At 39.2% G+C, this 24,125-nt stretch overlaps 48 non-coding genes and 4 pseudogenes across 48 annotated transcripts; all 52 read left to right on the top strand.

The window, feature by feature from the left end:
- The first annotated feature begins 96 nt into the window (after positions 1 to 96).
- On the top strand, positions 97 to 215 carry LOC146037432 (5S ribosomal RNA). The gene has a single exon (XR_014461109.1). It is a non-coding gene; the product is annotated as a 5S ribosomal RNA (ribosomal RNA).
- A 345-nt stretch (positions 216 to 560) lies between these two features.
- On the top strand, positions 561 to 679 carry LOC146037431 (5S ribosomal RNA). The gene has a single exon (XR_014461108.1). It is a non-coding gene; the product is annotated as a 5S ribosomal RNA (ribosomal RNA).
- Positions 680 to 1,024: 345 nt separating this feature from the next.
- Positions 1,025 to 1,143, top strand: LOC146037553 (5S ribosomal RNA). The gene has a single exon (XR_014461219.1). It is a non-coding gene; the product is annotated as a 5S ribosomal RNA (ribosomal RNA).
- Positions 1,144 to 1,488: 345 nt separating this feature from the next.
- Positions 1,489 to 1,607, top strand: LOC146039529 (5S ribosomal RNA). Its single transcript, XR_014463026.1, has one exon. It is a non-coding gene; the product is annotated as a 5S ribosomal RNA (ribosomal RNA).
- A 345-nt stretch (positions 1,608 to 1,952) lies between these two features.
- Positions 1,953 to 2,071, top strand: LOC146037429 (5S ribosomal RNA). Its single transcript, XR_014461106.1, has one exon. It is a non-coding gene; the product is annotated as a 5S ribosomal RNA (ribosomal RNA).
- A 345-nt stretch (positions 2,072 to 2,416) lies between these two features.
- On the top strand, positions 2,417 to 2,535 carry LOC146037428 (5S ribosomal RNA). The gene has a single exon (XR_014461105.1). It is a non-coding gene; the product is annotated as a 5S ribosomal RNA (ribosomal RNA).
- Positions 2,536 to 2,880: 345 nt separating this feature from the next.
- LOC146039057 (5S ribosomal RNA) lies at positions 2,881 to 2,999 on the top strand. Its single transcript, XR_014462597.1, has one exon. It is a non-coding gene; the product is annotated as a 5S ribosomal RNA (ribosomal RNA).
- Positions 3,000 to 3,345: 346 nt separating this feature from the next.
- On the top strand, positions 3,346 to 3,464 carry LOC146037891 (5S ribosomal RNA). Its single transcript, XR_014461528.1, has one exon. It is a non-coding gene; the product is annotated as a 5S ribosomal RNA (ribosomal RNA).
- A 345-nt stretch (positions 3,465 to 3,809) lies between these two features.
- LOC146037427 (5S ribosomal RNA) lies at positions 3,810 to 3,928 on the top strand. The gene has a single exon (XR_014461104.1). It is a non-coding gene; the product is annotated as a 5S ribosomal RNA (ribosomal RNA).
- Positions 3,929 to 4,273: 345 nt separating this feature from the next.
- On the top strand, positions 4,274 to 4,392 carry LOC146038884 (5S ribosomal RNA). The gene has a single exon (XR_014462437.1). It is a non-coding gene; the product is annotated as a 5S ribosomal RNA (ribosomal RNA).
- A 345-nt stretch (positions 4,393 to 4,737) lies between these two features.
- LOC146039694 (5S ribosomal RNA) lies at positions 4,738 to 4,856 on the top strand (annotated as a pseudogene).
- A 345-nt stretch (positions 4,857 to 5,201) lies between these two features.
- Positions 5,202 to 5,320, top strand: LOC146037541 (5S ribosomal RNA). Its single transcript, XR_014461208.1, has one exon. It is a non-coding gene; the product is annotated as a 5S ribosomal RNA (ribosomal RNA).
- Positions 5,321 to 5,665: 345 nt separating this feature from the next.
- Positions 5,666 to 5,784, top strand: LOC146039672 (5S ribosomal RNA; annotated as a pseudogene).
- A 345-nt stretch (positions 5,785 to 6,129) lies between these two features.
- Positions 6,130 to 6,248, top strand: LOC146037425 (5S ribosomal RNA). Its single transcript, XR_014461103.1, has one exon. It is a non-coding gene; the product is annotated as a 5S ribosomal RNA (ribosomal RNA).
- Positions 6,249 to 6,593: 345 nt separating this feature from the next.
- Positions 6,594 to 6,712, top strand: LOC146039377 (5S ribosomal RNA). The gene has a single exon (XR_014462887.1). It is a non-coding gene; the product is annotated as a 5S ribosomal RNA (ribosomal RNA).
- Positions 6,713 to 7,056: 344 nt separating this feature from the next.
- LOC146037424 (5S ribosomal RNA) lies at positions 7,057 to 7,175 on the top strand. Its single transcript, XR_014461102.1, has one exon. It is a non-coding gene; the product is annotated as a 5S ribosomal RNA (ribosomal RNA).
- A 345-nt stretch (positions 7,176 to 7,520) lies between these two features.
- Positions 7,521 to 7,639, top strand: LOC146037406 (5S ribosomal RNA). Its single transcript, XR_014461085.1, has one exon. It is a non-coding gene; the product is annotated as a 5S ribosomal RNA (ribosomal RNA).
- A 345-nt stretch (positions 7,640 to 7,984) lies between these two features.
- On the top strand, positions 7,985 to 8,103 carry LOC146039565 (5S ribosomal RNA). Its single transcript, XR_014463059.1, has one exon. It is a non-coding gene; the product is annotated as a 5S ribosomal RNA (ribosomal RNA).
- A 345-nt stretch (positions 8,104 to 8,448) lies between these two features.
- On the top strand, positions 8,449 to 8,567 carry LOC146037423 (5S ribosomal RNA). The gene has a single exon (XR_014461101.1). It is a non-coding gene; the product is annotated as a 5S ribosomal RNA (ribosomal RNA).
- Positions 8,568 to 8,912: 345 nt separating this feature from the next.
- LOC146039596 (5S ribosomal RNA) lies at positions 8,913 to 9,031 on the top strand. Its single transcript, XR_014463087.1, has one exon. It is a non-coding gene; the product is annotated as a 5S ribosomal RNA (ribosomal RNA).
- Positions 9,032 to 9,376: 345 nt separating this feature from the next.
- Positions 9,377 to 9,495, top strand: LOC146037422 (5S ribosomal RNA). Its single transcript, XR_014461100.1, has one exon. It is a non-coding gene; the product is annotated as a 5S ribosomal RNA (ribosomal RNA).
- A 345-nt stretch (positions 9,496 to 9,840) lies between these two features.
- On the top strand, positions 9,841 to 9,959 carry LOC146039563 (5S ribosomal RNA). The gene has a single exon (XR_014463057.1). It is a non-coding gene; the product is annotated as a 5S ribosomal RNA (ribosomal RNA).
- A 345-nt stretch (positions 9,960 to 10,304) lies between these two features.
- Positions 10,305 to 10,423, top strand: LOC146037814 (5S ribosomal RNA). The gene has a single exon (XR_014461457.1). It is a non-coding gene; the product is annotated as a 5S ribosomal RNA (ribosomal RNA).
- A 345-nt stretch (positions 10,424 to 10,768) lies between these two features.
- Positions 10,769 to 10,887, top strand: LOC146039334 (5S ribosomal RNA). Its single transcript, XR_014462848.1, has one exon. It is a non-coding gene; the product is annotated as a 5S ribosomal RNA (ribosomal RNA).
- A 345-nt stretch (positions 10,888 to 11,232) lies between these two features.
- Positions 11,233 to 11,351, top strand: LOC146037421 (5S ribosomal RNA). The gene has a single exon (XR_014461099.1). It is a non-coding gene; the product is annotated as a 5S ribosomal RNA (ribosomal RNA).
- Positions 11,352 to 11,696: 345 nt separating this feature from the next.
- Positions 11,697 to 11,815, top strand: LOC146037420 (5S ribosomal RNA). Its single transcript, XR_014461098.1, has one exon. It is a non-coding gene; the product is annotated as a 5S ribosomal RNA (ribosomal RNA).
- Positions 11,816 to 12,160: 345 nt separating this feature from the next.
- On the top strand, positions 12,161 to 12,279 carry LOC146037724 (5S ribosomal RNA). The gene has a single exon (XR_014461376.1). It is a non-coding gene; the product is annotated as a 5S ribosomal RNA (ribosomal RNA).
- Positions 12,280 to 12,624: 345 nt separating this feature from the next.
- Positions 12,625 to 12,743, top strand: LOC146037709 (5S ribosomal RNA). Its single transcript, XR_014461362.1, has one exon. It is a non-coding gene; the product is annotated as a 5S ribosomal RNA (ribosomal RNA).
- A 345-nt stretch (positions 12,744 to 13,088) lies between these two features.
- Positions 13,089 to 13,207, top strand: LOC146039628 (5S ribosomal RNA). The gene has a single exon (XR_014463116.1). It is a non-coding gene; the product is annotated as a 5S ribosomal RNA (ribosomal RNA).
- A 345-nt stretch (positions 13,208 to 13,552) lies between these two features.
- On the top strand, positions 13,553 to 13,671 carry LOC146038765 (5S ribosomal RNA). The gene has a single exon (XR_014462329.1). It is a non-coding gene; the product is annotated as a 5S ribosomal RNA (ribosomal RNA).
- A 345-nt stretch (positions 13,672 to 14,016) lies between these two features.
- LOC146037419 (5S ribosomal RNA) lies at positions 14,017 to 14,135 on the top strand. The gene has a single exon (XR_014461097.1). It is a non-coding gene; the product is annotated as a 5S ribosomal RNA (ribosomal RNA).
- A 343-nt stretch (positions 14,136 to 14,478) lies between these two features.
- On the top strand, positions 14,479 to 14,597 carry LOC146037417 (5S ribosomal RNA). Its single transcript, XR_014461095.1, has one exon. It is a non-coding gene; the product is annotated as a 5S ribosomal RNA (ribosomal RNA).
- A 345-nt stretch (positions 14,598 to 14,942) lies between these two features.
- Positions 14,943 to 15,061, top strand: LOC146037999 (5S ribosomal RNA). Its single transcript, XR_014461628.1, has one exon. It is a non-coding gene; the product is annotated as a 5S ribosomal RNA (ribosomal RNA).
- Positions 15,062 to 15,406: 345 nt separating this feature from the next.
- On the top strand, positions 15,407 to 15,525 carry LOC146039695 (5S ribosomal RNA; annotated as a pseudogene).
- Positions 15,526 to 15,870: 345 nt separating this feature from the next.
- LOC146038279 (5S ribosomal RNA) lies at positions 15,871 to 15,989 on the top strand. The gene has a single exon (XR_014461883.1). It is a non-coding gene; the product is annotated as a 5S ribosomal RNA (ribosomal RNA).
- A 345-nt stretch (positions 15,990 to 16,334) lies between these two features.
- LOC146037416 (5S ribosomal RNA) lies at positions 16,335 to 16,453 on the top strand. Its single transcript, XR_014461094.1, has one exon. It is a non-coding gene; the product is annotated as a 5S ribosomal RNA (ribosomal RNA).
- Positions 16,454 to 16,799: 346 nt separating this feature from the next.
- Positions 16,800 to 16,918, top strand: LOC146037877 (5S ribosomal RNA). The gene has a single exon (XR_014461516.1). It is a non-coding gene; the product is annotated as a 5S ribosomal RNA (ribosomal RNA).
- Positions 16,919 to 17,263: 345 nt separating this feature from the next.
- LOC146037414 (5S ribosomal RNA) lies at positions 17,264 to 17,382 on the top strand. Its single transcript, XR_014461093.1, has one exon. It is a non-coding gene; the product is annotated as a 5S ribosomal RNA (ribosomal RNA).
- Positions 17,383 to 17,727: 345 nt separating this feature from the next.
- LOC146039670 (5S ribosomal RNA) lies at positions 17,728 to 17,846 on the top strand (annotated as a pseudogene).
- A 346-nt stretch (positions 17,847 to 18,192) lies between these two features.
- LOC146038715 (5S ribosomal RNA) lies at positions 18,193 to 18,311 on the top strand. The gene has a single exon (XR_014462284.1). It is a non-coding gene; the product is annotated as a 5S ribosomal RNA (ribosomal RNA).
- Positions 18,312 to 18,656: 345 nt separating this feature from the next.
- On the top strand, positions 18,657 to 18,775 carry LOC146039562 (5S ribosomal RNA). The gene has a single exon (XR_014463056.1). It is a non-coding gene; the product is annotated as a 5S ribosomal RNA (ribosomal RNA).
- Positions 18,776 to 19,120: 345 nt separating this feature from the next.
- On the top strand, positions 19,121 to 19,239 carry LOC146038037 (5S ribosomal RNA). Its single transcript, XR_014461662.1, has one exon. It is a non-coding gene; the product is annotated as a 5S ribosomal RNA (ribosomal RNA).
- A 345-nt stretch (positions 19,240 to 19,584) lies between these two features.
- On the top strand, positions 19,585 to 19,703 carry LOC146037413 (5S ribosomal RNA). Its single transcript, XR_014461092.1, has one exon. It is a non-coding gene; the product is annotated as a 5S ribosomal RNA (ribosomal RNA).
- A 345-nt stretch (positions 19,704 to 20,048) lies between these two features.
- On the top strand, positions 20,049 to 20,167 carry LOC146039056 (5S ribosomal RNA). Its single transcript, XR_014462596.1, has one exon. It is a non-coding gene; the product is annotated as a 5S ribosomal RNA (ribosomal RNA).
- Positions 20,168 to 20,513: 346 nt separating this feature from the next.
- LOC146037412 (5S ribosomal RNA) lies at positions 20,514 to 20,632 on the top strand. The gene has a single exon (XR_014461091.1). It is a non-coding gene; the product is annotated as a 5S ribosomal RNA (ribosomal RNA).
- A 345-nt stretch (positions 20,633 to 20,977) lies between these two features.
- Positions 20,978 to 21,096, top strand: LOC146037411 (5S ribosomal RNA). The gene has a single exon (XR_014461090.1). It is a non-coding gene; the product is annotated as a 5S ribosomal RNA (ribosomal RNA).
- A 345-nt stretch (positions 21,097 to 21,441) lies between these two features.
- On the top strand, positions 21,442 to 21,560 carry LOC146037410 (5S ribosomal RNA). The gene has a single exon (XR_014461089.1). It is a non-coding gene; the product is annotated as a 5S ribosomal RNA (ribosomal RNA).
- Positions 21,561 to 21,906: 346 nt separating this feature from the next.
- Positions 21,907 to 22,025, top strand: LOC146037755 (5S ribosomal RNA). Its single transcript, XR_014461404.1, has one exon. It is a non-coding gene; the product is annotated as a 5S ribosomal RNA (ribosomal RNA).
- Positions 22,026 to 22,370: 345 nt separating this feature from the next.
- On the top strand, positions 22,371 to 22,489 carry LOC146037409 (5S ribosomal RNA). The gene has a single exon (XR_014461088.1). It is a non-coding gene; the product is annotated as a 5S ribosomal RNA (ribosomal RNA).
- Positions 22,490 to 22,834: 345 nt separating this feature from the next.
- Positions 22,835 to 22,953, top strand: LOC146037529 (5S ribosomal RNA). Its single transcript, XR_014461197.1, has one exon. It is a non-coding gene; the product is annotated as a 5S ribosomal RNA (ribosomal RNA).
- A 345-nt stretch (positions 22,954 to 23,298) lies between these two features.
- LOC146038873 (5S ribosomal RNA) lies at positions 23,299 to 23,417 on the top strand. Its single transcript, XR_014462427.1, has one exon. It is a non-coding gene; the product is annotated as a 5S ribosomal RNA (ribosomal RNA).
- Positions 23,418 to 23,762: 345 nt separating this feature from the next.
- LOC146039055 (5S ribosomal RNA) lies at positions 23,763 to 23,881 on the top strand. Its single transcript, XR_014462595.1, has one exon. It is a non-coding gene; the product is annotated as a 5S ribosomal RNA (ribosomal RNA).
- The last annotated feature ends 244 nt before the right edge of the window (positions 23,882 to 24,125 follow it).

Raw genomic sequence — 24,125 nt, 5'->3', positions numbered from 1 at the left:
CATTATATTTTTTAGTAAGCCAATATAGTTAGGAAACTTTTTTATTAGCTTACCTGGTTATAGAAGTAGAAGAGTGCAAAAAAGTGCCGGTATCTCACCTACAGCCATACCACATTGGATACGCCCAATCTCGTCTGATCTTGGAAGCTAAGCAGTGTTGGGCCTGGTTAGTACTTGGGTGGGAGACCACATGGGAACACCAGGTGCTGTAGGTTTTTTCCCATTAATGGCAAATTGTTTTTATTCTCTTGCTATTTAAATTGGAAACTTTTTATTTTTATTGCCAATACAGACTTTTGGGACAGGTCAAACAGACACAATAGCCATCACCTAAAAACTTACCACACTGTTTAGGCCCAATTCCAACTGCTTTTCGGAGCTAAACAGTGTTGAGCCTCTTTAGTAGTTTAATTTGAGACCACCTGCTAATATCATGTCCTGTAGGTCTTTTTACATTACCAACACATGATTTTTTTCAGTAAGCCAATATAGTTAGGAAACTTTTTTATTAGCTTACCTGGTTATAGAAGTAGAAGAGGCCAAAAAAGTGCCTGTATCTCACCTACAGCCATACCACATTGGATACGCCCAATCTCGTCTGATCTTGGAAGCTAAGCAGTGTTGGGCCTGGTTAGTACTTGGGTGGGAGACCACATGGGAACACCAGGTGCTGTAGGTTTTTCCCATTACTGGCAAATTGTTTTTATTCTCTAGCTTTTTAAATTGGAAACTTTTTTCTCTTTATTGACAGTACAGACATTTGGAAGAGGTCAAACAGACACAATAGCCATCACCTAAAAACTTACCACACTGTTTAGGCCCAATTCCAACTGCTTTTGGCAGCTAAACAGTGTTGAGCCTCTTTAGTAGTTTAATTTGAGACCACCTGCTAATATCATGTCCTGTAGGTCTTTTTACATTACCAACACATTATTTTTTTCAGTAAGCCAATATAGTTAGGAAACTTTTTTATTAGCTTACCTGGTTATAGAAGTAGAAGAGAGCAAAAAAGTGCCGGTATCTCACCTACAGCCATACCACATTGGATACACCCAATCTCGTCTGATCTTGGAAGCTAAGCAGTGTTGGGCCTGGTTAGTACTTGGGTGGGAGACCACATGGGAACATCAGGTGCTGTAGGTTTTTTCCCATTAATGGCAAATTGTTTTTATTCTCTTGCTATTTAAATTGGAAACTTTTTATTTTTATTGCCAATACAGACATTTGGGACAGGTCAAACAGACACAATAGCCATCACCTAAAAACTTACCACACTGTTTAGGCCCAATTCCAACTGCTTTTGGGAGCTAAACAGTGTTGAGCCTCTTTAGTAGTTTAATTTGAGACCACCTGCTAATATCATGTCCTGTAGGTCTTTTTACATCACCAACACATGATTTTTTTCAGTAAGCCAATATAGTTAGGAAACTTTTTTATTAGCTTACCTGGTTATAGAAGTAGAAGAGGGCAAAAAAGTGCCTGCATCTCACATACAGCCATACCACATTGGATACGCCCAATCTCGTCTGATCTTGGAAGCTAAGCAGTGTTGGGACTGGTTAGTACTTGGGTGGGAGTCCACATGGGAACACCAGGTGCTGTAGGTTTTTCCCATTACTGGCAAATTGTTTTTATTCTCTAGCTTTTTAAATTGGAAACTTTTTTCTCTTTATTGACAGTACAGACATTTGGAAGAGGTCAAACAGACACAATAGCCATCACCTAAAAACTTACCACACTGTTTAGGCCCAATTCCAACTTTTTTTGGCAGCTAAACAGTGTTGAGCCTCTTTAGTAGTTTAATTTGAGACCACCTGCTAATATCATGTCCTGTAGGTCTTTTTACATTACCAACACATTATTTTTTTCAGTAAGCCAATATAGTTAGGAAACTTTTTTATTAGCTTACCTGGTTATAGAAGTAGAAGAGGGAAAAAAAGTACATGCATCTCACCTACAGCCATACCACATTGGATACGCCCAATCTCGTCTGATCTTGGAAGCTAAGCAGTGTTGGGCCTGGTTAGTACTTGGGTGGGAGACCACATGGGAACACCAGGTGCTGTAGGTTTTTCCCATTACTGGCAAATTGTTTTTATTCTCTAGCTTTTTAAATTTTAAACTTTTTTCTCTTTATTGACAGTACAGACATTTGGAAGAGGTCAAACAGACACAATAGCCATCACCTAAAAACTTACCACACTGCTAAGGCCCAATTCCAACTGCTTTTGGGAGCTAAACAGTGTTGAGCCTCTTTAGTAGTTTAATTTGAGACCACCTGCTAATATCATGTCCTGTAGGTCTTTTTACATTACCAACACATTATTTTTTTCAGTAAGCCAATATAGTTAGGAAACTTTTTTATTAGCTTACCTGGTTATAGAAGTAGAAGAGGGAAAAAAAGTGCCTGCATCTCACCTACAGCCATACCACATTGGATACGCCCAATCTCGTCTGATCTTGGAAGCTAAGCAGTGTTGGGCCTGGTTAGTACTTGGGTGGGAGACCACATGGGAACACCAGGTGCTGTAGGTTTTTCCCATTACTGGCAAATTGTTTTTATTCTCTAGCTTTTTAAATTTTAAACTTTTTTCTCTTTATTGACAGTACAGACATTTGGAAGAGGTCAAACAGACACAATAGCCATCACCTAAAAACTTACCACACTGCTAAGGCCCAATTCCAACTGCTTTTGGGAGCTAAACAGTGTTGAGCCTCTTTAGTAGTTTAATTTGAGACCACCTGCTAATATCATGTCCTGTAGGTCTTTTTACATTACCAACACATGATTTTTTTCAGTAAGCCGATATAGTTAGGAAACTTTTTTATTAGCTTACCTGGTTATAGAAGTAGAAGAGGGCAAAAAAGTGCCTGTATCTCACCTACAGCCATACCACATTGGATACGCCCAATCTCATCTGATCTTGGAAGCTAAGCAGTGTTGGGCCTGGTTAGTACTTGGGTGGGAGACCACATGGGAACACCAGGTGCTCTAGTTTTTTTCCCATTACTGGCAAATAGTTTTTATTCTCTAGCTTTTTAAATTGGAAACTTTTTTCTCTTTATTGACAGTACAGACATTTGGAAGAGGTCAAACAGACACAATAGCCATCACCTAAAAACTTACCACACTGTTTAGGCCCAATTCCAACTGCTTTTGGCAGCTAAACAGTGTTGAGCCTCTTTAGTAGTTTAATTTGAGACCACCTGCTAATATCATGTCCTGTAGGTCTTTTTACATTACCAACACATTATATTTTTCAGTAAGCCAATATAGTTAGGAAACTTTTTTATTAGCTTACCTGGTTATAGAAGTAGAAGAGGGCAAAAAAGTGCCTGCATCTCACCTACAGCCATACCATATTGGATACGCCCAATCTCGTCTGATCTTGGAAGCTAAGCAGTGTTGGGCCTGGTTAGTACTTGGGTGGGAGACCACATGGGAACACCAGGTGCTGTAGGTTTTTTCCCATTAATGGCAAATTGTTTTTATTCTCTTGCTATTTAAATTGGAAACTTTTTATTTTTATTGCCAATACAGACTTTTGGGACAGGTCAAACAGACACAATAGCCATCACCTAAAAACTTACCACACTGTTTAGGCCCAATTCCAACTGCTTTTCGGAGCTAAACAGTGTTGAGCCTCTTTAGTAGTTTAATTTGAGACCACCTGCTAATATCATGTCCTGTAGGTCTTTTTACATTACCAACACATGATTTTTTTCAGTAAGCCAATATAGTTAGGAAACTTTTTTATTAGCTTACCTGGTTATAGAAGTAGAAGAGGGCAAAAAAGTGCCTGTATCTCACCTACAGCCATACCACATTGGATACGCCCAATCTCGTCTGATCTTGGAAGCTAAGCAGTGTTGGGCCTGGTTAGTACTTGGGTGGGAGACCACATGGGAACACCAGGTGCTGTAGGTTTTTCCCATTACTGGCAAATTGTTTTTATTCTCTAGCTTTTTAAATTGGAAACTTTTTTCTCTTTATTGACAGTACAGACATTTGGAAGAGGTCAAACAGACACAATAGCCATCACCTAAAAACTTACCACACTGTTTAGGCCCAATTCCAACTGCTTTTGGCAGCTAAACAGTGTTGAGCCTCTTTAGTAGTTTAATTTGAGACCACCTGCTAATATCATGTCCTGTAGGTCTTTTTACATTACCAACACATTATTTTTTTCAGTAAGCCAATATAGTTAGGAAACTTTTTTATTAGCTTACCTGGTTATAGAAGTAGAAGAGGGCAAAAAAGTGCCGGTATCTCACCTACAGCCATACCACATTGGATACACCCAATCTCGTCTGATCTTGGAAGCTAAGCAGTGTTGGGCCTGGTTAGTACTTGGGTGCGAGACCACACGGGAACACCAGGTGCTGTAGGTTTTTTCCCATTAATGGCAAATTGTTTTTATTCTCTTGCTATTTAAATTGGAAACTTTTTATTTTTATTGCCAATACAGACATTTGGGACATGTCAAACAGACACAATAGCCATCACCTAAAAACTTACCACACTGTTTAGGCCCAATTCCAACTGCTTTTGGGAGCTAAACAGTGTTGAGCCTCTTTAGTAGTTTAATTTGAGACCACCTGCTAATATCATGTCCTGTAGGTCTTTTTACATCACCAACACATGATTTTTTTCAGTAAACCAATATAGTTAGGAAACTTTTTTATTAGCTTACCTGGTTATAGAAGTAGAAGAGGGCAAAAAAGTGCCTGCATCTCACATACAGCCATACCACATTGGATACGCCCAATCTCGTCTGATCTTGGAAGCTAAGCAGTGTTGGGACTAGTTAGTACTTGGGTGGGAGACCACATGGGAACACGAGGTGCTGTAGGTTTTTCCCATTACTGGCAAATTGTTTTTATTCTCTAGCTTTTTAAATTGGAAACTTTTTTCTCTTTATTGACAGTACAGACATTTGGAAGAGGTCAAACAGACACAATAGCCATCACCTAAAAACTTACCACACTGTTTAGGCCCAATTCCAACTGCTTTTGGCAGCTAAACAGTGTTGAGCCTCTTTAGTAGTTTAATTTGAGACCACCTGCTAATATCATGTCCTGTAGGTCTTTTTACATTACCAACACATTATTTTTTTCAGTAAGCCAATATAGTTAGGAAACTTTTTTATTAGCTTACCTGGTTATAGAAGTAGAAGAGAGCAAAAAAGTGCCGGTATCTCACCTACAGCCATACCACATTGGATACACCCAATCTCGTCTGATCTTGGAAGCTAAGCAGTGTTGGGCCTGGTTAGTACTTGGGTGGGAGACCACATGGGAACATCAGGTGCTGTAGGTTTTTTCCCATTAATGGCAAATTGTTTTTATTCTCTTGCTATTTAAATTGGAAACTTTTTATTTTTATTGCCAATACAGACATTTGGGACAGGTCAAACAGACACAATAGCCATCACCTAAAAACTTACCACACTGTTTAGGCCCAATTCCAACTGCTTTTGGGAGCTAAACAGTGTTGAGCCTCTTTAGTAGTTTAATTTGAGACCACCTGCTAATATCATGTCCTGTAGGTCTTTTTACATCACCAACACATGATTTTTTTCAGTAAGCCAATATAGTTAGGAAACTTTTTTATTAGCTTACCTGGTTATAGAAGTAGAAGAGGGCAAAAAAGTGCCTGCATCTCACATACAGCCATACCACATTGGATACGCCCAATCTCATCTGATCTTGGAAGCTAAGCAGTGTTGGGACTAGTTAGTACTTGGGTGGGAGTCCACATGGGAACACCAGGTGCTGTAGGTTTTTCCCATTACTGGCAAATTGTTTTTATTCTCTAGCTTTTTAAATTGGAAACTTTTTTCTCTTTATTGACAGTACAGACATTTGGAAGAGGTCAAACAGACACAATAGCCATCACCTAAAAACTTACCACACTGTTTAGGCCCAATTCCAACTTTTTTTGGCAGCTAAACAGTGTTGAGCCTCTTTAGTAGTTTAATTTGAGACCACCTGCTAATATCATGTCCTGTAGGTCTTTTTACATTACCAACACATTATTTTTTTCAGTAAGCCAATATAGTTAGGAAACTTTTTTATTAGCTTACCTGGTTATAGAAGTAGAAGAGGGAAAAAAAGTGCCTGCATCTCACCTACAGCCATACCACATTGGATACGCCCAATCTCGTCTGATCTTGGAAGCTAAGCAGTGTTGGGCCTGGTTAGTACTTGGGTGGGAGACCACATGGGAACACCAGGTGCTGTAGGTTTTTCCCATTACTGGCAAATTGTTTTTATTCTCTAGCTTTTTAAATTTTAAACTTTTTTCTCTTTATTGACAGTACAGACATTTGGAAGAGGTCAAACAGACACAATAGCCATCACCTAAAAACTTACCACACTGCTAAGGCCCAATTCCAACTGCTTTTGGGAGCTAAACAGTGTTGAGCCTCTTTAGTAGTTTAATTTGAGACCACCTGCTAATATCATGTCCTGTAGGTCTTTTTACATTACCAACACATGATTTTTTTCAGTAAGCCGATATAGTTAGGAAACTTTTTTATTAGCTTACCTGGTTATAGAAGTAGAAGAGGGCAAAAAAGTGCCTGTATCTCACCTACAGCCATACCACATTGGATACGCCCAATCTCATCTGATCTTGGAAGCTAAGCAGTGTTGGGCCTGTTTAGTACTTGGGTGGGAGACCACATGGGAACACCAGGTGCTCTAGTTTTTTTCCATTAATGGCAAATTGTTTTTATTCTCTTGCTATTTAAATTGGAAACTTTTTATTTTTATTGCCAATACAGACTTTTGGGACAGGTCAAACAGACACAATAGCCATCACCTAAAAACTTACCACACTGTTTAGGCCCAATTCCAACTGCTTTTCGGAGCTAAACAGTGTTGAGCCTCTTTAGTAGTTTAATTTGAGACCACCTGCTAATATCATGTCCTGTAGGTCTTTTTACATTACCAACACATGATTTTTTTCAGTAAGCCAATATAGTTAGGAAACTTTTTTATTAGCTTACCTGGTTATAGAAGTAGAAGAGGGCAAAAAAGTGCCTGTATCTCACCTACAGCCATACCACATTGGATACGCCCAATCTCGTCTGATCTTGGAAGCTAAGCAGTGTTGGGCCTGGTTAGTACTTGGGTGGGAGACCACATGGGAACACCAGGTGCTGTAGGTTTTTCCCATTACTGGCAAATTGTTTTTATTCTCTAGCTTTTTAAATTGGAAACTTTTTTCTCTTTATTGACAGTACAGACATTTGGAAGAGGTCAAACAGACACAATAGCCATCACCTAAAAACTTACCACACTGTTTAGGCCCAATTCCAACTGCTTTTGGCAGCTAAACAGTGTTGAGCCTCTTTAGTAGTTTAATTTGAGACCACCTGCTAATATCATGTCCTGTAGGTCTTTTTACATTACCAACACATTATTTTTTTCAGTAAGCCAATATAGTTAGGAAACTTTTTTATTAGCTTACCTGGTTATAGAAGTAGAAGAGGGCAAAAAAGTGCCGGTATCTCACCTACAGCCATACCACATTGGATACACCCAATCTCGTCTGATCTTGGAAGCTAAGCAGTGTTGGGCCTGGTTAGTACTTGGGTGGGAGACCACACGGGAACACCAGGTGCTGTAGGTTTTTTCCCATTAATGGCAAATTGTTTTTATTCTCTTGCTATTTAAATTGGAAACTTTTAATTTTTATTGCCAATACAGACATTTGGGACATGTCAAACAGACACAATAGCCATCACCTAAAAACTTACCACACTGTTTAGGCCCAATTCCAACTACTTTTGGGAGCTAAACAGTGTTGAGCCTCTTTAGTAGTTTAATTTGAGACCACCTGCTAATATCATGTCCTGTAGGTCTTTTTACATCACCAACACATGATTTTTTTCAGTAAGCCAATATAGTTAGGAAACTTTTTTATTAGCTTACCTGGTTATAGAAGTAGAAGAGGGCAAAAAAGTGCCTGTATCTCACCTACAGCCATACCACATTGGATACGCCCAATCTCATCTGATCTTGGAAGCTAGGCAGTGTTGGGCCTGGTTAGTACTTGGGTGGGAGACCACATGGGAACACCAGGTGCTCTAGTTTTTTCCCATTACTGGCAAATTGTTTTTATTCTCTAGCTTTTTAAATTGGAAACTTTTTTCTCTTTATTGACAGTACAGACATTTGGAAGAGGTCAAACAGACACAATAGCCATCACCTAAAAACTTACCACACTGTTTAGGCCCAATTCCAACTGCTTTTGGCAGCTAAACAGTGTTGAGCCTCTTTAGTAGTTTAATTTGAGAACTCCTGCTAATATCATGTCCTGTAGGTCTTTTTACATTACCAACACATTATTTTTTTCATTAAGCCAATATAGTTAGGAAACTTTTTTATTAGCTTACCTGGTTATAGAAGTAGAAGAGGGCAAAAAAGTGCCTGCATCTCACCTACAGCCATACCACATTGGATACGCCCAATCTCGTCTGATCTTGGAAGCTAAGCAGTGTTGGGCCTGGTTAGTACTTGGGTGGGAGACCACATGGGAACACCAGGTGCTGTAGGTTTTTCCCATTACTGGCAAATTGTTTTTATTCTCTAGCTTTTTAAATTTTAAACTTTTTTCTCTTTATTGACAGTACAGACATTTGGAAGAGGTCAAACAGACACAATAGCCATCACCTAAAAACTTACCACACTGCTAAGGCCAAATTCCAACTGCTTTTGGGAGCTAAACAGTGTTGAGCCTCTTTAGTAGTTTAATTTGAGACCACCTGCTAATATCATGTCCTGTAGGTCTTTTTACATTACCAACACATGATTTTTTTCAGTAAGCCGATATAGTTAGGAAACTTTTTTATTAGCTTACCTGGTTATAGAAGTAGAAGAGGGCAAAAAAGTGCCTGTATCTCACCTACAGCCATACCACATTGGATACGCCCAATCTCATCTGATCTTGGAAGTTAAGCAGTGTTGGGCTTGGTTATTACTTGGGTGGGAGACCACATGGGAACACCAGGTGCTCTAGTTTTTTCCCATTACTGGCAAATTGTTTTTATTCTCTAGCTTTTTAAATTGGAAACTTTTTTCTCTTTATTGACAGTACAGACATTTGGAAGAGGTCAAACAGACACAATAGCCATCACCTAAAAACTTACCACACTGTTTAGGCCCAATTCCAACTGCTTTTGGCAGCTAAACAGTGTTGAGCCTCTTTAGTAGTTTAATTTGAGACCACCTGCTAATATCATGTCCTGTAGGTCTTTTTACATTACCAACACATTATATTTTTCAGTAAGCCAATATAGTTAGGAAACTTTTTTATTAGCTTACCTGGTTATAGAAGTAGAAGAGGGCAAAAAAGTGCATGCATCTCACCTACAGCCATACCACATTGGATACGCCCAATCTCGTCTGATCTTGGAAGCTAAGCAGTGTTGGGCCTGGTTAGTACTTGGGTGGGAGACCACATGGGAACACCAGGTGCTGTAGGTTTTTCCCATTACTGGCAAATTGTTTTTATTCTTTAGCTTTTTAAATTGGAAACTTTTTTCTCTTTATTGACAGTACAGACATTTGGAAGAGGTTAAACAGACACAATAGCCATCACCTAAAAACTTACCACACTGTTTAGGCCCAATTCCAACTGCTTTTGGCAGCTAAACAGTGTTGAGCCTCTTTAGTAGTTTAATTTGAGACCACCTGCTAATATCATGTCCTGTAGGTCTTTTTACATTACCAACACATGATTTTTTTCAGTATGCCAATATAGTTAGGAAACTTTTTTATTAGCTTACCTGGTTATAGAAGTAGAAGAGGGCAAAAAAGTGCCTGTATCTCACCTACAGCCATACCACATTGGATACGCCCAATCTCATCTGATCTTGGAAGCTAGGCAGTGTTGGGCCTGGTTAGTACTTGGGTGGGAGACCACATGGGAACACCAGGTGCTCTAGTTTTTTCCCATTACTGGCAAATTGTTTTTATTCTCTAGCTTTTTAAATTGGAAACTTTTTTCTCTTTATTGACAGTACAGACATTTGGAAGAGGTCAAACAGACACAATAGCCATCACCTAAAAACTTACCACACTGTTTAGGCCCAATTCCAACTGCTTTTGGCAGCTAAACAGTGTTGAGCCTCTTTAGTAGTTTAATTTGAGACCACCTGCTAATATCATGTCCTGTAGGTCTTTTTACATTACCAACACATTATTTTTTTCAGTAAGCCAATATAGTTAGGAAACTTTTTTATTAGCTTACCTGGTTATAGAAGTAGAAGAGGGCAAAAAAGTGCCTGCATCTCACTTACAGCCATACCACATTGGATACGCCCAATCTCGTCTGATCTTGGAAGCTAAGCAGTGTTGGGCCTGGTTAGTACTTGGGTGGGAGACCACATGGGAACACCAGGTGCTGTAGGTTTTTCCCATTACTGGCAAATTGTTTTTATTCTCTAGCTTTTTAAATTTTAAACTTTTTTCTCTTTATTGACAGTACAGACATTTGGAAGAGGTCAAACAGACACAATAGCCATCACCTAAAAACTTACCACACTGCTAAGGCCCAATTCCAACTGCTTTTGGGAGCTTAACAGTGTTGAGCCTCTTTAGTAGTTTAATTTGAGACCACCTGCTAATATCATGTCCTGTAGGTCTTTTTACATTACCAACACATTATTTTTTTCAGTAAGCCGATATAGTTAGGAAACTTTTTTATTAGCTTACCTGGTTATAGAAGTAGAAGAGGGCAAAAAAGTGCCTGTATGTCACCTACAGCCATACCACATTGGATACGCCCAATCTCATCTGATCTTGGAAGCTAAGCAGTGTTGGGCTTGGTTAGTACTTGGGTGGGAGACCACATGGGAACACCAGGTGCTCTAGTTTTTTCCCATTACTGGCAAATTGTTTTTATTCTCTAGCTTTTTAAATTGGAAACTTTTTTCTCTTTATTGACAGTACAGACATTTGGAAGAGGTCAAACAGACACAATAGCCATCACCTAAAAACTTACCACACTGTTTAGGCCCAATTCCAACTGCTTTTGGCAGCTAAACAGTGTTGAGCCTCTTTAGTAGTTTAATTTGAGACCACCTGCTAATATCATGTCCTGTAGGTCTTTTTACATTACCAACACATTATATTTTTCAGTAAGCCAATATAGTTAGGAAACTTTTTTATTAGCTTACCTGGTTATAGAAGTAGAAGAGGGCAAAAAAGTGCCTGCATCTCACCTACAGCCATACCACATTGGATACGCCCAATCTCGTCTGATCTTGGAAGCTAAGCAGTGTTGGGCCTGGTTAGTACTTGGGTGGGAGACCACATGGGAACACCAGGTGCTGTAGGTTTTTCCCATTACTGGCAAATTGTTTTTATTCTTTAGCTTTTTAAATTGGAAACTTTTTTCTCTTTATTGACAGTACAGACATTTGGAAGAGGTCAAACAGACACAATAGCCATCACCTAAAAACTTACCACACTGTTTAGGCCCAATTCCAACTGCTTTTGGCAGCTAAACAGTGTTGAGCCTCTTTAGTAGTTTAATTTGAGACCACCTGCTAATATCATGTCCTGTAGGTCTTTTTACATTACCAACACATGATTTTTTTCAGTAAGGCAATACAGTTAGGAAACTTTATTATTAGCTTTCCTGGTTATAGAAGTAGAAGAGGGCAAAAAAGTGCCGGTATCTCACCTACAGCCATACCACATTGGATACGCCCAATCTCGTCTGATCTTGGAAGCTAAGCAGTGTTGGGCCTGGTTAGTACTTGGGTGGGAGACCACATGGGAACACCAGGTGCTGTAGGTTTTTTCCCATTAATGGCAAATTGTTTTTATTCTCTTGCTATTTAAATTGGAAACTTTTTATTTTTATTGCCAATACAGACTTTTGGGACAGGTCAAACAGACACAATAGCCATCACCTAAAAACTTACCACACTGTTTAGGCCCAATTCCAACTGCTTTTCGGAGCTAAACAGTGTTGAGCCTCTTTAGTAGTTTAATTTGAGACCACCTGCAAATATCATGTCCTGTAGGTCTTTTTACATTACCAACACATGATTTTTTTCAGTAAGCCAATATAGTTAGGAAACTTTTTTATTAGCTTACCTGGTTATAGAAGTAGAAGAGGCCAAAAAAGTGCCTGTATCTCACCTACAGCCATACCACATTGAATACGCCCAATCTCGTCTGATCTTGGAAGCTAAGCAGTGTTGGGCCTGGTTAGTACTTGGGTGGGAGACCACATGGGAACACCAGGTGCTGTAGGTTTTTTCCATTACTGGCAAATTGTTTTTATTCTCTAGCTTTTTAAATTGGAAACTTTTTTCTCTTTATTGACAGTACAGACATTTGGAAGAGGTCAAACAGACACAATAGCCATCACCTAAAAACTTACCACACTGTTTAGGCCCAATTCCAACTGCTTTTGGCAGCTAAACAGTGTTGAGCCTCTTTAGTAGTTTAATTTGAGACCACCTGCTAATATCATGTCCTGTAGGTCTTTTTACATTACCAACACATTATTTTTTTCAGTAAGCCAATATAGTTAGGAAACTTTTTTATTAGCTTACCTGGTTATAGAAGTAGAAGAGGGCAAAAAAGTGCCGGTATCTCACCTACAGCCATATCACATTGGATACACCCAATCTCGTCTGATCTTGGAAGCTAAGCAGTGTTGGGCCTGGTTAGTACTTGGGTGGGAGACCACATGGGAACACCAGGTGCTGTAGGTTTTTTCCCATTAATGGCAAATTGTTTTTATTCTCTTGCTATTTAAATTGGAAACTTTTTATTTTTATTGCCAATACAGACATTCGGGACAGGTCAAACAGACACAATAGCCATCACCTAAAAACTTACCACACTGTTTAGGCCCAATTCCAACTGCTTTTGGGAGCTAAACAGTGTTGAGCCTCTTTAGTAGTTTAATTTGAGACCACCTGCTAATATCATGTCCTGTAGGTCTTTTTACATCACCAACACATGATTTTTTTCAGTAAGCCAATATAGTTAGGAAACTTTTTTATTAGCTTACCTGGTTATAGAAGTAGAAGAGGGCAAAAAAGTGCCTGCATCTCACATACAGCCATACCACATTGGATACGCCCAATCTTGTCTGATCTTGGAAGCTAAGCAGTGTTGGGACTGGTTAGTACTTGGGTGGGAGACCACATGGGAACACCAGGTGCTGTAGGTTTTTCCCATTACTGGCAAATTGTTTTTATTCTCTAGCTTTTTAAATTGGAAACTTTTTTCTCTTTATTGACAGTACAGACATTTTGAAGAGGTCAAACAGACACAATAGCCATCACCTAAAAACTTACCACACTGTTTAGGCCCAATTCCAACTTTTTTTGGCAGCTAAACAGTGTTGAGCCTCTTTAGTAGTTTAATTTGAGACCACCTGCTAATATCATGTCCTGTAGGTCTTTTTACATTACCAACACATTATTTTTTTCAGTAAGCCAATATAGTTAGGAAACTTTTTTATTAGCTTACCTGGTTATAGAAGTAGAAGAGGGCAAAAAAGTGCCTGCATCTCACCTACAGCCATACCACATTGGATACGCCCAATCTCGTCTGATCTTGGAAGCTAAGCAGTGTTGTGCCTGGTTAGTACTTGGGTGGGAGACCACATGGGAACACCAGGTGCTGTAGGTTTTTCCCATTACTGGCAAATTGTTTTTATTCTTTAGCTTTTTAAATTGGAAACTTTTTTCTCTTTATTGACAGTACAGACATTTGGAAGAGGTCAAACAGACACAATAGCCATCACCTAAAAACTTACCACACTGTTTAGGCCCAATTCCAACTGCTTTTGGCAGCTAAACAGTGTTGAGCCTATTTAGTAGTTTAATTTGAGACCACCTGCTAATATCATGTCCTATAGGTCTTTTTACATTACCAACACATGATTTTTTTCAGTAAGGCAATACAGTTAGGAAACTTTTTTATTAGCTTTCCTGGTTATAGAAGTAGAAGAGGGCAAAAAAGTGCCGGTATCTCACCTACAGCCATACCACATTGGATACGCCCAATCTCGTCTGATCTTGGAAGCTAAGCAGTGTTGGGCCTGGTTAGTACTTGGGTGGGAGACCACATGGGAACACCAGGTGCTGTAGGTTTTTCCCATTAATGGCAAATTGTTTTTATTCTCTTGCTATTTAAATTGGAAACTTTTTATTTTTATTGCCAATACAGACTTTTGGGACAGGTCAAACAGACACAATAGCCATCACCTAAAAACTTACCACACTGTTTAGGCCCAATTCCAACTGCTTTTCGGAGCTAAACAGTGTTGAGCCTCTTTAGTAGTTTAATTTGAGACCACCTGCTAATATCATGTCCTGTAGGTTATTTTACATTACCAACACATGATTTTTTTCAGTAAGCCAATATAGTTAGGAAACTTTTTATTAGCTTACCTGGTTATAGAAGTAGAAGAGGGCAAAAAAGTGCCTGTATCTCACCTACAGCCATACCACATTGGATACGCCCAATCTCGTCTGATCTTGGAAGCTAAGCAGTGTTGGGCCTGGTTAGTACTTGGGTGGGAGACCACATGGGAACACCAGGTGCTGTAGGTTTTTCCCATTACTGGCAAATTGTTTTTATTCTCTAGCTTTTTAAATTGGAAACTTTTTTCTCTTTATTGACAGTACAGACATTTGGAAGAGGTCAAACAGACACAATAGCCATCACCTAAAAACTTACCACACTGTTTAGGCCCAATTCCAACTGCTTTTGGCAGCTAAACAGTGTTGAGCCTCTTTAGTAGTTTAATTTGAGACCACCTGCTAATATCATGTCCTGTAGGTCTTTTTACATAACCAACACATTATTTTTTTCAGTAAGCCAATATAGTTAGGAAACTTTTTTATTAGCTTACCTGGTTATAGAAGTAGAAGAGGGCAAAAAAGTGCCGGTATCTCACCTACAGCCATACCACATTGGATACACCCAATCTCGTCTGATCTTGGAAGCTAAGCAGTGTTGGGCCTGGTTAGTACTTGGGTGGGAGACCACATGGGAACACCAGGTGCTGTAGGTTTTTTCCCATTAATGGCAAATTGTTTTTATTCTCTTGCTATTTAAATTGGAAACTTTTTATTTTTATTGCCAATACAGACATTTGGGACATGTCAAACAGACACAATAGCCATCACCTAAAAACTTACCACACTGTTTAGGCCCAATTCCAACTGCTTTTGGGAGCTAAACAGTGTTGAGCCTCTTTAGTAGTTTAATTTGAGACCACCTGCTAATATCATGTCCTGTAGGTCTTTTTACATCACCAACACATGATTTTTTTCAGTAAGCCAATATAGTTAGGAAACTTTTTTATTAGCTTACCTGGTTATAGAAGTAGAAGAGGGCAAAAAAGTGCCTGCATCTCACATACAGTCATACCACATTGGATACGCCCAATCTCGTCTGATCTTGGAAGCTAAGCAGTGTTGGGACTGGTTAGTACTTGGGTGGGAGACCACATGGGAACACGAGGTGCTGTAGGTTTTTCCCATTACTGGCAAATTGTTTTTATTCTCTAGCTTTTTAAATTGGAAACTTTTTTCTCTTTATTGACAGTACAGACATTTGGAAGAGGTCAAACAGACACAATAGCCATCCCCTAAAAACTTACCACACTGTTTAGGCCCAATTCCAACTGCTTTTGGCAGCTAAACAGTGTTGAGCCTCTTTAGTAGTTTAATTTGAGACCACCTGCTAATATCATGTCCTGTAGGTCTTTTTACATTACCAACACATGATTTTTTTCAGTAAGGCAATACAGTTAGGAAACTTTATTATTAGCTTTCCTGGTTATAGAAGTAGAAGAGGGCAAAAAAGTGCCGGTATCTCACCTACAGCCATACCACTTTGGATACGCCCAATCTCGTCGGATCTTGGAAGCTAAGCAGTGTTGGGCCTGGTTAGTACTTGGGTGGGAGACCACATGGGAACACCAGGTGCTGTAGGTTTTTTCCCATTAATGGCAAATTGTTTTTATTCTCTTGCTATTTAAATTGGAAACTTTTTATTTTTATTGCCAATACAGACTTTTGGGACAGGTCAAACAGACACAATAGCCATCACCTAAAAACTTACCCCACTGTTTAGGCCCAATTCCAACTGCTTTTCGGAGCTAAACAGTGTTGAGCCTCTTTAGTAGTTTAATTTGAGACCACCTGCTAATATCATGTCCTGTAGGTCTTTTTACATTACCAACACATGATTTTTTTCAGTAAGCCAATATAGTTAGGAAACTTTTTTATTAGCTTACCTGGTTATAGAAGTAGAAGAGGCCAAAAAAGTGCCTGTATCTCACCTACAGCCATACCACATTGGATACGCCCAATCTCGTCTGATCTTGGAAGCTAAGCAGTGTTGGGCCTGGTTAGTACTTGGGTGGGAGACCACATGGGAACACCAGGTGCTGTAGGTTTTTCCCATTACTGGCAAATTGTTTTTATTCTCTAGCTTTTTAAATTGGAAACTTTTTTTCTCTTTATTGACAGTACAGACATTTGGAAGAGGTCAAACAGACACAATAGCCATCACCTAAAAACTTACCACACTGTTTAGGCCCAATTCCAACTGCTTTTGGCAGCTAAACAGTGTTGAGCCTCTTTAGTAGTTTAATTTGAGACCACCTGCTAATATCATGTCCTGTAGGTCTTTTTACATTACCAACACATTATTTTTTTCAGTAAGCCAATATAGTTAGGAAACTTTTTTATTAGCTTACCTGGTTATAGAAGTAGAAGAGGGCAAAAAAGTGCCGGTATCTCACCTACAGCCATACCACATTGGATACACCCAATCTCGTCTGATCTTGGAAGCTAAGCAGTGTTGGGCCTGGTTAGTACTTGGGTGGGAGACCACATGGGAACACCAGGTGCTGTAGGTTTTTTCCCATTAATGGCAAATTGTTTTTATTCTCTTGCTATTTAAATTGGAAACTTTTTATTTTTATTGCCAATACAGACATTTGGGACAGGTCAAACAGACACAATAGCCATCACCTAAAAACTTACCACACTGTTTAGGCCCAATTCCAACTGCTTTTGGGAGCTAAACAGTGTTGAGCCTCTTTAGTAGTTTAATTTGAGACCACCTGCTAATATCATGTCCTGTAGGTCTTTTTACATCACCAACACATGATTTTTTTCAGTAAGCCAATATAGTTAGGAAACTTTTTTATTAGCTTACCTGGTTATAGAAGTAGAAGAGGGCAAAAAAGTGCCTGTATCTCACCTACAGCCATACCACATTGGATACGCCCAATCTCGTCTGATCTTGGAAGCTAAGCAGTGTTGGGCCTGGTTAGTACTTGGGTGGGAGACCACATGGGAACACCAGGTGCTGTAGGTTTTTCCCATTACTGGCAAATTGTTTTTATTCTCTAGCTTTTTAAATTGGAAACTTTTTTCTCTTTATTGACAGTACAGACATTTGGAAGAGGTCAAACAGACACAATAGCCATCACCTAAAAACTTACCACACTGTTTAGGCCCAATTCCAACTGCTTTTGGCAGCTAAACAGTGTTGAGCCTCTTTAGTAGTTTAATTTGAGACCACCTGCTAATATCATGTCCTGTAGGTCTTTTTACATTACCAACACATGATTTTTTTCAGTAAGCCAATATAGTTAGGAAACTTTTTTATTAGCTTACTTGGTTATAGAAGTAGAAGAGGGCAAAAAAGTGCCTGCATCTCACATACAGCCATACCACATTGGATACGCCCAATCTCGTCTGATCTTGGAAGCTAAGCAGTGTTGGGACTGGTTAGTACTTGGGTGGGAGACCACATGGGAACACGAGGTGCTGTAGGTTTTTCCCATTACTGGCAAATTGTTTTTATTCTCTAGCTTTTTAAATTGGAAACTTTTTTCTCTTTATTGACAGTACAGACATTTGGAAGAGGTCAAACAGACACAATAGCCATCACCTAAAAACTTACCACACTGTTTAGGCCCAATTCCAACTGCTTTTGGCAGCTAAACAGTGTTGAGCCTCTTTAGTAGTTTAATTTGAGACCACCTGCTAATATCATGTCCTGTAGGTCTTTTTACATTACAAACACATGATTTTTTTTAAGTAAGGCAATACAGTTAGGAAACTTTTTTATTAGCTTACCTGGTTATAGAAGTAGAAGAGGGCAAAAAAGTGCCGGCATCTCAACTACAGCCATACCACATTGGATACGCCCAATCTCGTCTGATCTTGGAAGCTAAGCAGTGTTGGGCCTGGTTTGTACTTGGGTGGGAGACCACATGGGAACACCAGGTGCTGTAGGTTTTTTCCCATTAATGGCAAATTGTTTTTATTCTCTTGCTATTTAAATTGGAAACTTTTTATTTTTATTGCCAATACAGACATTTGGGACAGGTCAAACAGACACAATAGCCATCACCTAAAAACTTACCACACTGTTTAGGCCCAATTCCAAGTGCTTTTGGGAGCTAAACAGTGTTGAGCCTCTTTAGTAGTTTAATTTGAGACCACCTGCTAATATCATGTCCTGTAGGTCTTTTTACATTACCAACACATGATTTTTTTCAGTAAGCCAATATAGTTAGGAAACTTTTTTATTAGCTTACCTGGTTATAGAAGTAGAAGAGGGCAAAAAAGTGCCTGTATCTCACCTACAGCCATACCACATTGGATACGCCCAATCTCATCTGATCTTGGAAGCTAGGCAGTGTTGGGCCTGGTTAGTACTTGGGTGGGAGACCACATGGGAACACCAGGTGCTCTAGTTTTTTCCCATTACTGGCAAATTGTTTTTATTCTCTAGCTTTTTAAATTGGAAACTTTTTTCTCTTTATTGACAGTACAGACATTTGGAAGAGGTCAAACAGACACAATAGCCATCACCTAAAAACTTACCACACTGTTTAGGCCCAATTCCAACTGCTTTTGGCAGCTAAACAGTGTTGAGCCTCTTTAGTAGTTTAATTTGAGACCACCTGCTAATATCATGTCCTGTAGGTCTTTTTACATTACCAACACATTATTTTTTTCAGTAAGCCAATATAGTTAGGAAACTTTTTTATTAGCTTACCTGGTTATAGAAGTAGAAGAGGGCAAAAAAGTGCCTGCATCTCACCTACAGCCAAACCACATTGGATACGCCCAATCTCGTCTGATCTTGGAAGCTAAGCAGTGTTGGGCCTGGTTAGTACTTGGGTGGGAGACCACATGGGAACACCAGGTGCTGTAGGTTTTTCCCATTACTGGCAAATTGTTTTTATTCTCTAGCTTTTTAAATTTTAAACTTTTTTCTCTTTATTGACAGTACAGACATTTGGAAGAGGTCAAACAGACACAATAGCCATCACCTAAAAACTTACCACACTGCTAAGGCCCAATTCCAACTGCTTTTGGGAGCTAAACAGTGTTGAGCCTCTTTAGTAGTTTAATTTGAGACCACCTGCTAATATCATGTCCTGTAGGTCGTTTTACATTACCAACACATGATTTTTTTCAGTAAGGCAATACAGTTAGGAAACTTTATTATTAGCTTTCCTGGTTATAGAAGTAGAAGAGGGCAAAAAAGTGCCGGTATCTCACCTACAGCCATACCACATTGGATACGCCCAATCTCGTCTGATCTTGGAAGCTAAGCAGTGTTGGGCCTGGTTAGTACTTGGGTGGGAGACCACATGGGAACACCAGGTGCTGTAGGTTTTTTCCCATTAATGGCAAATTGTTTTTATTCTCTTGCTATTTAAATTGGAAACTTTTTATTTTTATTGCCAATACAGACTTTTGGGACAGGTCAAACAGACACAATAGCCATCACCTAAAAACTTACCACAATGTTTAGGCCCAATTCCAACTGCTTTTCGGAGCTAAACAGTGTTGAGCCTCTTTAGTAGTTTAATTTGAGACCACCTGCTAATATCATGTCCTGTAGGTCTTTTTACATTACCAACACATGATTTTTTTCAGTAAGCCGATATAGTTAGGAAACTTTTTTATTAGCTTACCTGGTTATAGAAGTAGAAGAGGGCAAAAAAGTGCCTGTATCTCACCTACAGCCATACCACATTGGATACGCCCAATCTCATCTGATCTTGGAAGCTAAGCAGTGTTGGGCCTGGTTAGTACTTGGGTGGGAGACCACATGGGAACACCAGGTGCTCTAGTTTTTTTCCCATTACTGGCAAATTGTTTTTATTCTCTAGCTTTTTAAATTGGAAACTTTTTTCTCTTTATTGACAGTACAGACATTTGGAAGAGTTCAAACAGACACAATAGCCATCACCTAAAAACTTACCACACTGTTTAAGCCCAATTCCAACTGCTTTTGGCAGCTAAACAGTGTTGAGCCTCTTTAGTAGTTTAATTTGAGACCACCTGCTAATATCATGTCCTGTAGGTCTTTTTACTTTACAAACACATTATATTTTTCAGTAAGCCAATATAGTTAGGAAACTTTTTTATTAGCTTACCTGGTTATAGAAGTAGAAGAGGGCAAAAAAGTGCCTGCATCTCACCTACAGCCATACCACATTGGATACGCCCAATCTCGTCTGATCTTGGAAGCTAAGCAGTGTTGGGCCTGGTTAGTACTTGGGTGGGAGACCACATGGGAACACCAGGTGCTGTAGGTTTTTCCCATTACTGGCAAATTGTTTTTATTCTTTAGCTTTTTAAATTGGAAACTTTTTTCTCTTTATTGACAGTACAGACATTTGGAAGAGGTCAAACAGACACAATAGCCATCACCTAAAAACTTACCACACTGTTTAGGCCCAATTCCAACTGCTTTTGGCAGCTAAACAGTGTTGAGCCTCTTTAGTAGTTTAATTTGAGACCACCTGCTAATATCATGTCCTGTAGGTCTTTTTACATTACCAACACATGATTTTTTTCAGTAAGGCAATACAGTTAGGAAACTTTATTATTAGCTTTCCTGGTTATAGAAGTAGAAGAGGGCAAAAAAGTGCCGGTATCTCACCTACAGCCATACCACATTGGATACGCCCAATCTCGTCTGATCTTGGAAGCTAAGCAGTGTTGGGCCTGGTTAGTACTTGGGTGGGAGACCACATGGGAACACCAGGTGCTGTAGGTTTTTTCCCATTAATGGCAAATTGTTTTTATTCTCTTGCTATTTAAATTGGAAACTTTTTATTTTTATTGCCAATACAGACTTTTGGGACAGGTCAAACAGACACAATAGCCATCACCTAAAAACTTACCACAATGTTTAGGCCCAATTCCAACTGCTTTTCGGAGCTAAACAGTGTTGAGCCTCTTTAGTAGTTTAATTTGAGACCACCTGCTAATATCATGTCCTGTAGGTCTTTTTACATTACCAACACATGATTTTTTTCAGTAAGCCGATATAGTTAGGAAACTTTTTTATTAGCTTACCTGGTTATAGAAGTAGAAGAGGCCAAAAAAGTGCCTGTATCTCACCTACAGCCATACCACATTGGATACGCCCAATCTCGTCTGATCTTGGAAGCTAAGCAGTGTTGGGCCTGGTTAGTACTTGGGTGGGAGACCACATGGGAACACCAGGTGCTGTAGGTTTTTCCCATTACTGGCAAATTGTTTTTATTCTCTAGCTTTTTAAATTGGAAACTTTTTTTCTCTTTATTGACAGTACAGACATTTGGAAGAGGTCAAACAGACACAATAGCCATCACCTAAAAACTTACCACACTGTTTAGGCCCAATTCCAACTGCTTTTGGCAGCTAAACAGTGTTGAGCCTCTTTAGTAGTTTAATTTGAGACCACCTGCTAATATCATGTCCTGTAGGTCATTTTACATTACCAACACATTATTTTTTTCAGTAAGCCAATATAGTTAGGAAACTTTTTTATTAGCTTACCTGGTTATAGAAGTAGAAGAGGGCAAAAAAGTGCCGGTATCTCACCTACAGCCATACCACATTGGATACACCCAATCTCGTCTGATCTTGGAAGCTAAGCAGTGTTGGGCCTGGTTAGTACTTGGGTGGGAGACCACATGGGAACACCAGGTGCTGTAGGTTTTTTCAAATTAATGGCAAATTGTTTTTATTCTCTTGCTATTTAAATTGGAAACTTTTTATTTTTATTGCCAATACAGACATTTGGGACAGGTCAAACAGACACAATAGCCATCACCTAAAAACTTACCACACTGTTTAGGCCCAATTCCAACTGCTTTTGGGAGCTAAACAGTGTTGAGCCTCTTTAGTAGTTTAATTTGAGACCACCTGCTAATATCATGTCCTGTAGGTCTTTTTACATTACCAACACATGATTTTTTTCAGTAAGCCAATATAGTTAGGAAACTTTTTTATTAGCTTACCTGGTTATAGAAGTAGAAGAGGCCAAAAAAGTGCCTGTATCTCACCTACAGCCATACCACATTGGATACGCCCAATCTCGTCTGATCTTGGAAGCTAAGCAGTGTTGGGCCTGGTTAGTACTTGGGTGGGAGACCACATGGGAACACCAGGTGCTGTAGGTTTTTCCCATTACTGGCAAATTGTTTTTATTCTCTAGCTTTTTAAATTGGAAACTTTTTTCTCTTTATTGACAGTACAGACATTTGGAAGAGGTCAGACAGACACAATAGCCATCACCTAAAAACTTACCACACTGTTTAGGCCCAATTCCAACTGCTTTTGGCAGCTAAACAGTGTTGAGCCTCTTTAGTAGTTTAATTTGAGACCACCTGCTAATATCATGTCCTGTAGGTCTTTTTACATTACCAACACATTATTTTTTTCAGTAAGCCAATATAGTTAGGAAACTTTTTTATTAGCTTACCTGGTTATAGAAGTAGAAGAGAGCAAAAAAGTGCCGGTATCTCACCTACAGCCATACCACATTGGATACACCCAATCTCGTCTGATCTTGGAAGCTAAGCAGTGTTGGGCCTGGTTAGTACTTGGGTGGGAGACCACATGGGAACATCAGGTGCTGTAGGTTTTTTCCCATTAATGGCAAATTGTTTTTATTCTCTTGCTATTTAAATTGGAAACTTTTTATTTTTATTGCCAATACAGACATTTGGGACAGGTCAAACAGACACAATAGCCATCACCTAAAAACTTACCACACTGTTTAGGCCCAATTCCAACTGCTTTTGGGAGCTAAACAGTGTTGAGCCTCTTTAGTAGTTTAATTTGAGACCACCTGTTAATATCATGTCCTGTAGGTCTTTTTACATCACCAACACATGATTTTTTTCAGTAAGCCAATATAGTTAGGAAACTTTTTTATTAGCTTACCTGGTTATAGAAGTAGAAGAGGGCAAAAAAGTGCCTGCATCTCACCTACAGCCATACCACATTGGATACGCCCAATCTCGTCTGATCTTGGAAGCTAAGCAGTGTTGGGACTGGTTAGTACTTGGGTGGGAGACCACATGGGAACACCAGGTGCTGTAGGTTTTTCCCATTACTGGCAAATTGTTTTTATTCTCTAGCTTTTTAAATTTTAAACTTTTTTCTCTTTATTGACCGTACAGACATTTGGAAGAGGTCAAACAGACACAATAGCCATCACCTAAAAACTTACCACACTGCTAAGGCCCAATTCCAACTGCTTTTGGGAGCTAAACAGTGTTGAGCCTCTTTAGTAGTTTAATTTGAGACCACCTGCTAATATTATGTCCTGTAGGTCTTTTTACATTACCAACACATGATTTTTTTCAGTAAGCCGATATAGTTAGGAAACTTTTTTATTAGCTTACCTGGTTATAGAAGTAGAAGAGGGCAAAAAAGTGCCTGTTTCTCACCTACAGCCATACCACATTGGATACGCCCAATCTCATCTGATCTTGGAAGCTAAGCAGTGTTGGGCCTGGTTAGTACTTGGGTGGGAGACCACATGGGAACACCAGGTGCTCTAGTTTTTTCCCATTACTGGCAAATAGTTTTTATTCTCTAGCTTTTTAAATTGGAAACTTTTTTCTCTTTATTGACAGTACAGACATTTGGAAGAGGTCAAACAGACACAATAGCCATCACCTAAAAACTTACCACACTGTTTAGGCCCAATTCCAACTGCTTTTGGCAGCTAAACAGTGTTGAGCCTCTTTAGTAGTTTAATTTGAGACCACCTGCTAATACCATGTCCTGTAGGTCTTTTTACATTAC

Source organism: Crinia signifera, chromosome 9 (genome assembly GCF_055691185.1).
Source record: "Crinia signifera chromosome 9, ASM5569118v1, whole genome shotgun sequence".
Taxonomy (NCBI): domain Eukaryota; kingdom Metazoa; phylum Chordata; class Amphibia; order Anura; family Myobatrachidae; genus Crinia; species Crinia signifera.
The sequence above is the reverse complement of the archived record's forward strand: the minus strand, read 5'-3'. Positions and strand labels throughout refer to the sequence as shown.